At 38.3% G+C, this 13,541-nt stretch overlaps 1 protein-coding gene across 1 annotated transcript in view; it reads right to left on the reverse strand.

The window, feature by feature from the left end:
- Nucleotides 1–9,308: 9,308 nt before the first annotated feature.
- Nucleotides 9,309–13,541, reverse strand: part of LOC112809571 (interferon omega-2-like) — a 61,790-nt gene continuing 57,557 nt past the window's right edge. The window contains 1 exon segment of the mRNA XM_073881328.1: nucleotides 9,309–9,472. The gene's annotated coding sequence lies outside the window, so the exon portion shown is untranslated.

Here is a 13,541-nt window from a genome sequence, read left to right on the forward strand (position 1 = left end):
TAGCGCCGCGGTGGCAGGGGAGAAGTTAAGGAAAACTTAAGCGTAAGCGACCTCTGAAGAGGCTTCTTGCGGGGCCGTTTTTGCCCCTGCACAAGTGGTAATAGGACTGAGAATGACAGCTCAAGACCTACACTTGGGTCGGAGCTGAGGCTGTGGCCTGACACCCCTCACCGCCCCGCGACTCTCGGTTCTGGAATTGGGCCTCTCTGCTTCCTTCACTGCAATCAGGGCAGCTTGAAGTGAAATTAGGAAAGTGATCCTCTTTTTTCCTCTGGAGTTTATTACCTCTGCATTAAAATGTGTCTCTCGTGGACAGACAAAATTCTAGTTTATACTTTGTTTTAAAGAAATTGTGCTTGAATTGGTTTAAAAAAATGGATTTAAAATTGACAGCCGAGTTTAGGTTTATTTGTTGTGGAGTTTTGTGTTTGGCTGAGGCAAGGAGTGAGTTTTAAGTAAGTTTTTCAAGTCTAATATTGATTATTTTTTCATTGTTTGCAGATGTTAATCCTTCAGTGCAGGCCTTTTAAGGAATAAATGCAAAAATAACAGTGGTTTAAGCCCACCCATAAGACCTATAGGCTGGCCCGGGGCTTTTTTTCTTAACTTGTGAGCCTCATGAAAGAGCCTCATGAAAGTTGAGAAGTTTCCTTAATTTGGGGATGTAAAAAACATATTAAGTTGAATTTTAGGCCTCCCAATGAAAAATGTGTTTATCTTAATAGAATTATCAGACTTTATGGAATTATCAGCTTATGATGATGTTTATTTTTTATTTATATCACATTGGGACTTACCATGTGGATATTGCTTACCTCATTGGCAGATGTGGGGAAAAGTCAAGAACCTCCTTTAAAAGATACAGAGTTATTTTCTGGGTGAAATCTTATAGTTCTGAAAAGCATGTATCAGAGACAAAGCTCTTGAGTGGTAACATTAACTGTTGGCTCTTTCTGAAATTTTAAATAGACGATTAAGAAGGGAGGTATAAAAATGCTTCATACTTGAGTATAGTTTTTTAAAATGCAAGTGAAAAAGAAGTTAACGATATCATTTTTGTACAGTGTAATAACTAGATAGCTATTCAAGAAGCTATAAAAATGCTCGGGGAAGTAAAATAAAAAGGTAGCAAAAAATCACGTACTGTACTGTTAGAATTTTAAGGAAAATGCATACTTATAAATCTCAAATGCTCAAGAAAGCAATATTAAAATGCGTCAAATAGAATTTTCCTGCATATGATTTTTTCCTAGAATAAAAAAATATGTATTTGTTTTGGTTTGTCTTAAAATCAAAGTTAAATTTTGTTGGTACCTATATGGGATAATTCAGAGGTTAGTAAGATGTCTTTTGCTTGGGACTTTGACATTTCGTGACAGGTGTCCTTAAAGTTTCATATAATTGCCATAGCTTTTCTTCACTTGATGTATCTAGGTATTTTTAACATATAAACACCATACGGTCTCTTAACAAACTTAAAACTATAAAAAAGCAACAGATTGAATCCCTGATTATTAACATTTCAGGGATGAAATCTAGTTTTAAGATAAAAATGGCTTTTTGAAGACATTTTAGAATACGTACAATGGTGTGATTCTGGAAGAATGTTTTTGATAGTTCTTTTCCCTATTCTTTGAAGTCAGAAGGTAAAATTACAAAAAATCAATAATTATGTTTTAACAGTTTCTTGGTATATTTAACAGACTGTTTCCTTAATTGCAATCTCCCAAGTGTTTCAAAAATTTTTGTAGGATCAAGGGTTTATTTTCTGTTAAGATATATTTCTGTAGACCAGAAAAAAAAAACTTTTTGAATTTAGAGTAGGCCAGTCTTAAATAAGAAATAATGAAATTTGATCTTTGTATTGTAAAATGTGTTTTCACTAAGGACTTTTTAACTATGTCCTCTTTTTAAACACATAAGTGTATAGAAAGTAAATCAGATATTTTATTGGTAAAACAAAAGTGCCCTAATGTGCTTGCTTTGTTAATGACTACTGAGACTTTTTTCTCCACATCGATATGAGCAGTGGAGTCCAGAAAATTATCAAAATAATTTTGAAGAAGATTGAGATGAAGCGAAAAAATCCAAGCATGATTGCGGTATATACATGTGTTGGTTTGCAGCAGGGAAAGGGTGAAAAAGAAGAGTTTAGCATCAAAATTTATCCATAGTAGTCAGATTCCCTAGCACTTTTGACCCTATTGCATAATTGACTTTTTAGCTAGTATGTAGTTATTGAGTGTTTTAATATAGCAGACACCAGAAAAAAATAAATCTCACTTGAAAATCTTTACTCATGGCTTTATCAAATATACAGCCTACTCTGTATTGTCTAAATACCAACATTGAAGCAATTCAGTATTTGAGACCAATTTATAAATTAAATGTATTATAAAAGTTAATTAAGTAACTAGTTTTCATTTTAAGAGAACTGCCCCTTTTGAGGAACTATTTTTAACATTACAAATAGCACTCTCCTTTAAGTGAAATAAGAATGATTATATTAATTACAAATTATACTTTTAGCAAGGGGAAAATGCAATTTTTATTGGTCTGGGGGGCATTTATGCTAAGTAGTTTGTGGCCCAGTTTCCATTTCTGTATCTGTGCTGCCTCTGACAAAGGCTGGAGTACTGAGGGATGGAAAACCATGAGGAGAAAATTAGTAAAAGAAGCTACGTGGGTTGATCAAGTTCTGGTCAGAAGCCTGTGTGCACATGAATTCAGAACCAGAAGAGAAATTCTGACAGTCTGAGTCCCCACAGCCCTTTTACACTGAGTCCCATGAGTTAGGAGTGGCAGAAAAAAAGAGGAGTCCTCTCTGCCATTTGCAAAGCCGACTGCCCGATCCACAGCAAATCAAACCCAGGAAATCTTTTTAGTCTTGTCCAGTTCAGCTCCACTTCCTTGCCAGGGACATAACAGCTGAAGTTAAAAGACCTATACCCAAATGGGAAAATTAGTGCCATTTGTGTAGAGGCAGTAGCCTTATTCAAACTGCTTTCAACCTAATTGGGGAAAAAAAAAAAGACAGAATATGACTTGATTATATGTCCTCCAGGGTGGATAGCACGTAGGAGACTGTGGCTCAAGAATGCCTTTAGATTTTTCACTTATTTTAAAGTACTTGTAGTTTGCATTGTATTCTCGGGCTCGTGTGTGTGTGTGTGTGTGTGTGTGTGTGTGTGTGTGTGTGTGTGTTTCAACTTCTACAATTTGGGATAGGTGAAAAGTACAAGAAAATGGTGAACTTTAAGGTGACCAAGATGGGATAGTGTTGGACGTGTGAAAGTTCTTCCACTCCTGCCAGTACTTCATTACTAAGGTAATTCTCTGGTGGATTTTCTTCTGTGTATTGTAAATCTCAGTATTTTTTGCTTAGAAGTAACCCTAATTTTGAGAAGGGGAGCAGAAAAGGAAAAGAACTTTGTCTAAAAACCAATGCCATCTGCCAACCTATGTCTCAAGTTAGCTCTGTCAAATTTCAGGTGAACTTTGGCCCTATTAGTAAATTGGATATGTATTAAATAAGGTTAAAAAAATCAGCTTGGAAAGGGCTGCTCCAGAAACCTGCGGTATGTGTGCTTTCCTAACTGATCTAAATGTAACGTAATTACCAACCAAGACCAATATTCTTATGCATTTGAGGTGGAGCTATTCTGGAGTCCAAATGTTCATGCAGGAAAAGGATTGGCCCCCCAAAAAGTCAAACTGATGATCTTCCTAAAATAACCTGAGATTTTTGAATTACAGTCCATGCTCAAATGGAAATTCTAGTCATAAAGTCATTATTGAATAACTCCGTGGGGTAATTTTTTCCTCCTTTAAACCTGACCTTTTACCTATTATCTCAACTTCATTAACTTACTTTTAAAAAAAAGTCTCAAATAAGAAACAATAGGCTAAAGGAATAAAGTATGAGATCTCTGTGGTAAAATCTAATATAGTGCATGAAGTCTTCTAAATTAGGATTTAACTGGCTTTTAACTAGAGTGGGCTTTTAAGTAACTAACTGGTAATATTGTCACTTGACATGTCCTTTTCATGTTCTGTGCCATAACTCAAAACTGATTTCCTTTTTATGGGTAAGAGTGGGACTATATTAAATTAAAAAACAAAAACAACTTACAGTTTACAGCCTGACTTTAATATAGAACACTGCTGCATTTTTACCAGCACCTGAAAAAGATTCCAGTTTGCTTCATTATTTATTTTTGTTTTTGGAATTGGGATTAGGTTGATTTTTTTTAAATGAAAAGAATAGCTTTAATTTCCTTTTTAGATGACTATCTGTATATCTATTAACTATTAGTTATGAAAGACAGTCATTTGAATTGTACTTCCAAGTAAAAAAATTACAAGTTAGTACCTGAACTGATGTCTGGTAAGTAACATTCTAATTGCTCTTAATAATTAAACACTTGAAATTTTATCATACCTTTTTTAACATCTGAAAAATTTTCTAGCTTCATATAAAAGGGGAAAATACAGTATGACATCTTAATCTTGTTAAATATTAAGTCAGATTAGCCAAAAGATATTTTCTTTCAGTGATTTGTGGTTTTTCAGCCAGAGGTACTGAAAACATCTTTATAGACAAAAGAAGAATATATGAACAGAAATATAAAATAGAAGACTAACAAACTGGTTTTTTTTAAGAACTAATCTTTAGTATAATTTTTATCCTTGTGGCCTGTAGTTTTTAAAATTCGGAAAAATGGCAGTAAATCATATTTTATGACAAAGATGATCAAAAGATTTGACAAAATTCAGTTTCCCTTTAAAATGAATGTATTTAGTAGTTGGTAAAAGCTAATGTTCTATATTTCCTTTTATTAACACATTGTCACAAAGAAACCAGTGAAATTGGAAAGCTAATTATACATCAGTTAGGAATAATTTGAAAAACAGATTTGTTTGAAAAGTAGATCTTCCTTCTGAAGGTGGAGTTCACTGTGTCAGTGGAATTTTCTTTTGCAGAATTTATTAGAGGAGAAATGATAAGAGAACTGCATATTTCAGAATAGTAGATGAGTTACTATGTGTTAGATAGTTCCATTAGCTAACCTAAAACCATAACTCATACTAGGAATACTAAGATATAAATGGAACAGTGTAATTTATTACTGTCCACTTATATTCCAGAACACATGTCCAAATTATTATCTAGAACCAGCACAAAACCATTGTCCTAAATCTCTAGGGTTTCAATGTCTTGGAGATCTTTTTTCAAAAGCAAATATTAAAATAAAATGTATACAACTCTTCTAATTGCCAGAGCAATAATGATGAGAATTAGAACTCTATTGATTATTTTCTGTGTGCCCGTGCTTAGTTCCATATGCTCTATCTGCATTACCTCCAGTAATCTTCACAGCAACCTTATAGTCTTGGCGCCATGATTACTCCTGTGGCCTGGTGAGATTAAAGAGGTCAGACAGCTAGTAAATGGTGTGGCTCCCAGACTCAAAGCTAAGTTTTTCCTATTCCCACCTCTCTATTCTTGCTTACTCTACTGTACTTCACAGTAGTTAAGCAGAGTATCTGTGGAACTCCTCCAAAAAGCTGTTTGGGAGTCCCTCGTCCTAGGTTATAGCATATCTTTGTCTTTGATTTTTAGAACCAGCTCAAAGTCTTGCATGTCCAAGTCTGACGAAAGACATAGATGGTATAGGTCGTAATGTTTGTGACGAAAAGGAATAAGCAGTGTCTTCAAAGTACCAAGCCCGATCATTCAGAACGGGTTGTAAATTTTCTCTGGAGATCATTCTGAAAGAATCATAGAGATTGTTTTGTTTTGTTTTTTGGAATCATGACACTGGAATTGAAATACAGTTAAAGCTTTTAGGGCACCCAGCCCCTAAGAGGTGTTCAGTGAGCATTTTTTAAAACAATGAGGGAATGGATAAAAAGCATTTCTTTGCCTGAGAAAGTTCTAATACACATTGTGCATTCATGCATAGTACCAAGTGTGGGTCGATTACCACTGACTATGCAGCCTTGGACAAGTTACTGCACCTTCGTGAACCTCAGTTTCCTCTTTTGTGAAACGAGAATAATTACATCTTCCTCACTTATTTGTGAAGATTAAATAAATGATAATTGTTTTTCCTTTGTTACCACACCTGACCTTTTGTGTGGGTATAAAGCCTGTTGGAGTAATGAGGATTGAGGGAAAACTGCCAGAGCCAGCCATAATGAGGTGATGAGTTGAGATAAGAGTTCATGTAACTGAACCCACCAGAGAAAGAGTCAAGACCAAGGAATAAGATGAAAATGGTGCTTTGCTGGCTTCGGAGTAAGGGTACGAGCCCAGGCAGAGAGTAGCAGATCCAGGGCTGGATCTCTAGTGTTGACTGTGGCTTTAGACAAGTTGCCTGGGCTGTTGATGTGTAAAACTGAGAGCACATTTCAGGGCTACCTAAGAGTCTCTCAAGCATGGTCCATCTTAAAGCTCTGCCTACAGGGTTTCAAGTGCCTGTGGTCCCTGTACCTCTTTTAGGGGATATAAGGGAACTCCACCTAGGAGGACATTAGCATTCCAGACACACACCCTCAGCTCCCAGATCCAGGTTAGCACTTCTGGGACCTGAACCTTCCCCTTATCACTATCTTCCCTTCCCCCCAGCCTCTCTCACTGCTCTCTCTGATAGCAAAGGAGGTAGGGAGTAGTTTTTATTTTGTAGAGGTTAAAGACTCGGTACAGCTGTGCAGGATAATTGCAAAGGCCCCCTTCTGGGCTACCATTCTGCAGTGTCTGAATTCTGCATAGGTACACAGTGAAAGAGCAAAAGCGGAAAGCTAAAGAGTGAACTGAGTCAGTTTGCAGGCTGGACGAAACAAAGATTAAAACACGGAGAAATTCAAGGAACTTTAATAGCAAAGAAATATATATGGAGGAGTGTTAAGATGAGTGCGAAGGTCAAAGCAAAACTGTTAAAGACAAAATTAGATTTACATGAGAAGAAAACTGTAAAAAACAAATTTCAGTAATGGAAAAAATGACTTTTAAAAAGCAAAAGCAATGAAAGCTTAAGGCTTTTCTTCATCAGGGTCCCTCTTTTGAGGCCCACTGGAGCAGAGTGGTTATATTCCAGGAAAGCAAAGCTTTTATGTGCATGGGGAAAGAGAGGTTAGGAGGAAGATGATGTAGAACAACATTCTGGGACACCACCAAATCCAAATCTAAGCATTTTGAAAGGGAGATATTTGACAAAAGAATATTCTAAAGTTACTTGAAAATAGGAAGCCGTTCTTTTTGTGCCTGAAATGGAAAACAGGGACTACGCAGATTGAAAGGCACCTGAAATTTAAAGCATTTAAAGAAAAAGCCGAAAGAATTTGTCATCAGAAATGTTTCGGGGCACCTGGGTGGCTCAGTTGTTAAGCATCTGCCTTTGGCCCAGGTCATGATCCCAGGATCCTGGGGTCGAGCCCCACATCGGACTCCCTGCTCAGCGGGAAGCCTGCTTGTCCCTCTCTCATTCCCCCTGCTTATGTTCCCTGTCTTGTGGTCTCTCTCTGTCAAATAAACAAATAAAATATTTTAAAAAAATGTTTCCAAAAAAATCATTGGAATCTGGGACCCCTGGGTGGCTCAGTCATTTAAGCGTCTGCCTTTGGCTTAGGTCATGATCCCAGGCTCCTAGGATCAGTACTGCACTGGGCTCTCAGCGGGGAGCCTGCTTCTCCCTCTGCCTGCCGGTCCCCCAGCTTGTGCACTCCCTCTCTCTCTCTGACAAATAAAATCTTTAAAACAAACAAAAATCATTAGAATAAAAAAGCTAATAAAATAGAGACAACATGATAAATAGAAACTTCCAGAAATAATACAAATTCTGCATTCTCTTTAGGTCAGAGGGATCTGATATAGTGCTGGAACCTGTGGCATTCTAGAAAATGACACTAGTTTATGCACAATCGTGTGTGAGAGTGAGCAGGGAGAAATGAGCTAACATTGCTTACCAGTTACCAGGGCCTGCTCAGTCTAGCAGTAACTAGGTTAAGTAAGTTGCTGTGGATAGAAGTCTTAACACTCACTTTTGTTGTCTCCCTCCCTGGCCCCAACATTATAGGTGCCACACGACAGTTATGGACTGGGTATGGACTTGAATGTTGGAAGCTCTGTGTCTGAGGCCCAGCTCAGCCCTTAACTTCTAACATCTGGCCACGTGGCATGGACACACATCACTTTCTGGGGTTAATGCTAATCTAGTACCTTCCTCACAAGGCTGTTAGGAGAATCAAATGAGCTCAACATATGCAAGTATTTTGTAAGTGTACCTGAATGTTTTTACTGTGACAGATCATTTTGGAATTATTTCCAAAGAGAAGAGGAAAAATGTGATGAGTTCATTTTTTTGTTCTCTTCAATCACCAAAGCTCTTGAGCCTTTATGACCTCACCGAAATGTAGGGCTTTCTAATCTGGAGTCTGCGGATCACAAGGAGCCCGTGGTTAGAATTCAGGGGATCATGAACTTGGATGCAAAATAAAAATGTGTTTGCATTTTATTTGCACTCACCTCTAATTGAAATTTAGCATTTCCTTCAACTAGTGGAGTGGAGGCAACAAGTTGCAGTAATATTTTAGCAGGACCTGTGATTTTGTCACCAGTAAAAATCATAGGTAACTTATATCACATTACAGTTGTTGCTGACATCTAGAAATATTGTCTACATGTGACACAGCTTTGGCATGTTAGTTATTAGACATACTGCTAGATCTTGTTATTTAATATGTTAAGAGTCACATATATTAAAATGTGCATTTTAGTATTTAGATATTTCAGTGTAATGGTTTCCTTTGCAACCTAGTATACTTTATTTTGTGCATTTCATGTGAGAAGGGGTCCACAGATGCAAAAAACATTTTTTGGTTTTTTTTTTTGAAGTTATTCTTCTGACAGAGGGCCTACCGGCGTCCCCAGAGACTAATAATAAAAGAAGGATTACTGGTACAACGGCTACTCATTCAGCCATAGCTGCTATGTACTCCAGAGTGAGAAACTCCACTTATACAATGAAACAGTGCCCTGGACAATAGGAGGCACAGATCTCTTCATCCAGTGCCACCTCTGTCATGCATGGTGGATTCAGGCCAGACTGTGTGGTGTACCCAGAGGGGTGAAGATCACAGTGCATGACAATCCACATAAACCCTCCAGTTTAGGTGCGTCCTAACACCTGAACGTCAGGCAGTGAGAACGTGCAGTTAGAAACCCAAAGAAGAAGATAGATGTTTACATTTTGTTTTTAAATTTTATTTTGTGTTTTTGCCATTGTACATTTGATTTCTTAAAAAAAAAATGGCAACACCTAAGATTACTCTGCTTCCTTGGGTCTTTGTTTAAATGTCCGTCAGACACCCATGGGGTGCCTTATGTATTTACATCTTCCTCAGATGGAGTTTGAGTCCCTTGAGATAGCAATCCTGTCTTGTCATATCCTCTGCTGATTTTATTTAGCACCTAATAAGAGATAATAGAGTAAATTATACTGGTGTATACTTTGAGGGGTTGAGACCTTTTTTTATTGCATCCATAGTCTTCTTTGCCAGCTCTGCTTTCTGCTTAAAAAATTATACTGCATTCACCTATTCATCTTGATTCCTGTATTGGGTATTTGAGCTTCTTCAAAAACAAGGATTTGGTAGACACCGTTGTCCTGGGTTTTGTCACAGCTCTTGATTTGGACTGTGATGTCTTAGCCATCTGATAATGCATGACTTCGAGATCTACTAGTGATATTCATCATGCAGGCAATTCAGTGAATCAGAGCCTTTCACAACTGGAAGGGCCCAAATTCTCTTTTGTGTTGGTGATCACAGAGGCCAAGAAAGGTCAAGGGACTTACCCAAGCTTCACAGTGGGTACGTAGTAAACTCAAGAGCTAAGTCCTGTCTCAATCCACCACCCTTTCACCACACTGGCCTTTCCCTAAAGTGTGTTTGATCCTGCAAGATTCTGCATAGGATTCTTTAGTTGGTTAGTTATGAAAATTCTGCGTGCCATATATTTTTATCTATTAAAGATTCTGAGAAGTTCTGCAATAAAGAAACTTGTTTGATGTTAATCTACTATTTTTAAGTTTATTTGGCCACAGAATCCTTACCCCCCCCGCCCCCAGAATCCCCAGAATACTTTGGGAAATGCTGCCCTGCACAATGGTGAGCTCACTGTTCTAAGTGCTTTACATGGTAAGACTCACTTAATCCTCACAACCACCCAGTGAAGCAGGTACTATAGTCATCACCATTTTGTGGATGAGGAGACAGGCCAGAGAGGCAGCTGGAGTAAAGTTGTATCATCGAGGCAGTTGCATCACACTGTAAACCAGGGTTTCTCAGCTTTGTCACTGTTGACATTTTGGCCATTGAATTTGTCCTGTGCAGGGAGGCTGGCCTGTGCATCGTACAGTGTTTAGCCGCATCAGTGGCCTCTACCAAGTTGTGTCAACTAAAAATGTCTGCGGACATTGCCAAATGTCCCCTAAATTGTTCCTAGTTGAAAACAACTGCTGTAAACTTGCAGCAGAAATATACTTTCCCAGCCGACCTTCTTAGTAACTTTTACAGTGACTCATGATCATGATTGGGCAAATTACACATTGCAGGTTCTGTGATTGTGTCAGGTTGCGTATACTTACATGGGGGTGGATGTGAGTTGAACTTGACCCATGCTGTTCTCTTCTACTCCATTTCCGTACACTGCTTCTGGTGAGAGAGAGAGCCAAGAAGCCAGTATTGTTGCTTTTCCTTGCAACTACTTATAACTGCCCCGTACACACACCCAATTCATATATTGTTTCCATTTTATACTTCCCCTTGGACCTGACCCCCATAAACACATACACACACACAGAGTCTTTTTTTTTCTTCCGTGTAGTAGAGGACTTAACACATTTGAATTACTCTACAGTAAGAAGTTATGTCTGAGCCAAGATTAACTGCTGCCAAGGAAAACATACCCAACAGTGAATAACTCACAAAAATTTGGTGAAGAAAAAATAAAGTTATATGATGAAGTATAGCACTAAGGTATTGGGTTTTATTTTTCCAGTGTGATAACCTGTTAAATTCACACACTACAAATGGATTCAAAGCTTCTGACCATTGCTTCTCTGTAATTTAATATACCATTTTGGGGAGCAGCTGAAGTATAATAAAAACAACAGTGAAATACCTAGGTTTAAATCCTGGCTCTGCCAAACATTTACTAACTGAGTGACCTCACCTCTTTTTTTCTAAGGGTTTGGTTCCTCACCAATAAGATGGGGTAATGATATGAAACATTATATTGTTGAAAGGTTGAAAGGAAAAAATACATGCCCAATATCCAGCCCAGGTCCTTCCAGGACCAGTTTTTCAAGGAACTCTACCATGGTTTGAACTTCATAATCCTTTTCGGTAATTCTTTAAGTGTAAACCAATTGTCTTTGAAAGTAACAGAGATATTATCCAGTAGCCTAGTGCAGATAACTCTTATTACACGATGGGGTTTGGAAGGCAGGGAGGGTACATACAGTACTCACAGCCATTGAATCTTGAAAGCTTTACTTTTAAAGACAGCTATAAAATGAAGGGAGGGAGAGAAAGGATTCAGAGAGGAACTTTTGGAGCCAGAGTTTATCCTCTACTCTTGTTGGCCACTTAGTGAGTCAACCTTTCAGTGGATATGTGAGTGCCTACTGTGTGCTAGACCCTAAGCAAGCACTAGGGACAGAAAGAGAGTAAATAGAAAAATAGCTACTCTAGCTCTCCATCTGTCCCCTTGGAACTTAGATAGTGACTGTGTCATGTCTTTGTCCCAATTCCAACTGATAGTTGCTGCCTAGAATGCTGTTTGACAAGGGTGCTCAGGGTTGGCCAAACTCATCAGAAAGAACGCCGTGATATATTAATATTGTCTGCCTTGGACAAGATATAAAGGCAGTGACTGCACAGGATTTGAGTCCTCAGTGTGGGTCTCACCCATTAGTGTATCATGAAACCAATTTTGTAGATCACCATGAGCATTATTTAAGAAAGGAAATAGAAAAACAACAGAGTGCATTGCACATAGTGATAAGTATTACTTTATGAAACTTTTGTTTTAGTTATATACGTATTGTGTAATAGGTCATGATGTAAAATGGATTTCCTACAATGTGTCCTGTAAGAAATGTGATTCTGGTGGTTACATGAACTCCTACTCCTTTTTCTCTGTGTCCATACTGTTTCTGTTTTTCTGAAAGAGCACCATGTGTTTGGTAGTTTGTGCCTGATTAATGAAAAACAGAACAACTCATACATTCTAAGAGTCATTCTTCAATACATGATGTGTTTATTCTTTGAGTCTATTTCCACTAGAGTCTTTGTATTTTCTGTGGGGTCATTAACAATTTTATTTATAGTCTGTTCTGAGGGGAGAAGTAGAAGTACCAAGTAGTTAGAAGGCACTTGAGTGAAGCTGGCTTTATAATATAGACCATGCCACTTTAGAGCTGTGTGACCTAGAGAAGCTACTTAAAACTTGGATTTTGTGACAATCACACGTGTTTACTTTTACACACACGCACGGAAGATCTTGATTCAGAATTCTTTGGTTACTCCTTAGAGCAACATAGATACATGCTCTCCTGTTGCATTGGCAGATCATATCATATTGCAAGATTGTGTAGAAACAACATCCAAGTTAAACATGGGACATAAATGGGGCACCAGGGTGGCTCAGTCGTTAAGCGTCTGCCTTCGGCTCAGGTCATGATCTCAGGGTCCTGGGATTGGGTTTCTTGCTCAGCAGGCAGCCTGCTTCTCCCTCTCCCTCTGCCTGCCGCTCCCCCTGCTTGTGTGCTTGCTCTCTCTCTCTCTCTGACAAATAAATAAAATCTTAAAAAAAAAACCAAAACCATGGGACATAAAAATGTTGCTACATATCACATATTGAGAGCATGTCCACCAGGAATGATTAGGAGAAACCAACACCATTTTAGTACTTGACCCAACATCTGCTGGTTCTATTTAATTGCCAAAGTATTGGGAGAGAAATGAAGCTGTAATAAGAGAAGTGTCCATAGAAAGAGAAGAGTATTTGGAAACCATGAGGAAAGAGAGTAGGGAGCAAGAAGGTAAGAAGCAGGATAATATGAAACATCACACTTAGCCTCTATTCTGGTGGTGGTTTCAAGCATAAAATGGTCATTCAAAAGTCCTACAGTGATGCTGTATAATTAGGGAAAATCCTGCTGCGTGGCTTGCCTGACTGTTCTTTAGATAAGAATTACATATTTTAAACATGCTTTTAAAACATGATAATGGCATGCCTGGGTGGCTCAGTTGATTAAGCGTCTGACTCTTGATTTTGGCTCAGATCATGATCTCAGGGTTGGCTCAGATCATGATCTCAGGGTTGTGAGGTTAGGCTCCACGCTGGGCACGGAGTCTGCTTGAGATTCTCTCTCTCCCTTTCCCTCTCCCTCCTTTTCCCCACCACCACCACTCATGCACACACCATCTCTCTCTCTCTCTCTCTCTCTCTCTCTCTCTCTCTCTCTCTCTCT

This window comes from Callorhinus ursinus, unplaced genomic scaffold, assembly GCF_003265705.2.
Source record: "Callorhinus ursinus isolate GAN/ISIS: 27379988/994484 unplaced genomic scaffold, GSC_fseal_2.0 scaffold42, whole genome shotgun sequence".
Lineage (NCBI taxonomy): Eukaryota > Metazoa > Chordata > Mammalia > Carnivora > Otariidae > Callorhinus > Callorhinus ursinus.